This window comes from Capsicum annuum, chromosome 1 (assembly GCF_002878395.1).
Source record: "Capsicum annuum cultivar UCD-10X-F1 chromosome 1, UCD10Xv1.1, whole genome shotgun sequence".
In the NCBI taxonomy this organism is placed as follows: domain Eukaryota; kingdom Viridiplantae; phylum Streptophyta; class Magnoliopsida; order Solanales; family Solanaceae; genus Capsicum; species Capsicum annuum.
The window spans coordinates 3,407,317-3,409,235 of NC_061111.1; positions in this window are offsets into that span (position 1 = coordinate 3,407,317).

The window sequence follows — 1,919 nt, forward strand, 5'->3', positions numbered from 1 at the left end:
TTTCACCGAGAAGACTCTCTTATTTTTATTTCTCTCAACTTACCATCGCCTTACAGTGCCCGTGAGGGTTTTCACCAATAAGACTCTATCATTTTTATTTCTCTCTTGATTCCTTGTGCTGAGGAAGATAGGTAGTTCCCAAATACATCATCATATCCCTTGTATGCTTTGCCTTAACATCCCCAAAGATTGATGTGAAGGTCTTTCTTTGGTTGTAACTTGGCTTTTAGATAGGGTTAGAAAGAAAGGATGGCATGAGGCCCAAACGACACTTGAAGTGGGTTAGGACTTACAACTTTTGGAATCGACTCAAACAATGAGGATTAACTCATGCCCTAGTTTCTTTTGACTGGGTGATTCTAAATTATTTATTTGGTTGGACCGAGTTCTTAGTAGGGCAGCCTACGTATCTCACCCCCGAGAGAGGAGAATCAGGTCACGCGTAGTTTTGGCAGCTTGTTCTTTCACTTAATTCTAACTTTTTCTTTTGTTGACTATTTTCTCTTTGGATTTTTCTGACTTTATTTTTCTTGACACTTTCTTCTCCTTTTGTTTTTGGAAATATTTTTATCTCTTTTTGAAACTTTTCTGACTTTATTTTTTCACTCAATATTTTTCTTTTGAGCTTTGCTGACTCTATCTTGATTTCAAAAGAGGGGTATGAAATAAAATATGACTGAAGCTCAAATGGAGTAAACAAAGGATGACACAATGTTTGGATAGCAGAATGAAATGCCTTCGTCATATCGATCCTTGAAAATGCAAGTACATTTCATGTAATGTGAAAGTGAGAGTTGAAGATCATTTGTGACATCTTTTTAAGCAGATTGAGTCTGTGCGTCACTACTTCTTCTGTAAACTCCACCTTTGTTGTACATTCCTCACATCAAATGACTCATGCTTTCGTGGAGCTGCTTATCTTCTTGTTTCTCTTGATATAGGGATCACACGTCTACTATTTGACCTAATTGGGACTTGTCTTTCAATTGATGACCAAGTTGTTCTTATGATTTTCAAAATAATTGCCTTAACTTGTTACCAAATGTTTCAGCACTCTATCTATTTTCTCATATGCTCTCTTTTCTAACTTTAACCCTCTGATTCAATGTTCATGCTTAAACTGGATTTTAAGATCTGGCTGAAAATTTCACTAGCATGTCATATCACTAGAGTCAACACAAAATGTACTATGTAAAGAAAACAAACAAACAACATATATTTAAAACACAAAGGAAAATGAGATACTTCATTTAGTCGAAACAAAAGATAGAAGGGTTTGAACATAAACAACAAAAGGACAAAACAAGACAAATCCTGAACTAAAACCCTGAAATAATTCGAAGAACAGAAAATAAAACAAAATAAGCTACCAAACCCCTTCCTAGTAAGGAGAGGGGTGACTTCTCAATTGCTCAGCCTGACAACTTAGCCACTGATTTCCATATCAGCATGACTAGAGCTTCCCTCACTGTCAATGTTCTGCACCATGATTGATTTATCTTGAATCATCTTTTCAATTTCTCTTTTCAAAGCACGACAATCTTCAATACTGTAACCCTGAACATCGGAATGATATGTACATCGTACATTAGGATCAAAACTTCTTGAATGTGGGTCAGGAGTATACCCAAGGAGAGGAGTGATCATGTTCTGTTGTACCAATCTCTGGAATAAATTTTCATACGACTCTCCAATCGGTGTGAACTTATCTCTCGACTTCTGTCTCATTTCATTATTTGGCTTAAATTGAAAACCAGACCTAGAAGGGCTTCGGTATGTATGTGGAGCTGGAGGATAACTCGACAGAGTTGGTGCGCGCCAGTGTGGGTAAGATGGGGATTGAACATATGGTTGCGCATTATACACTTGATATGGAGATGGGGGAATGAAATATAATGGATTTTGGGAAAGATTCTGTG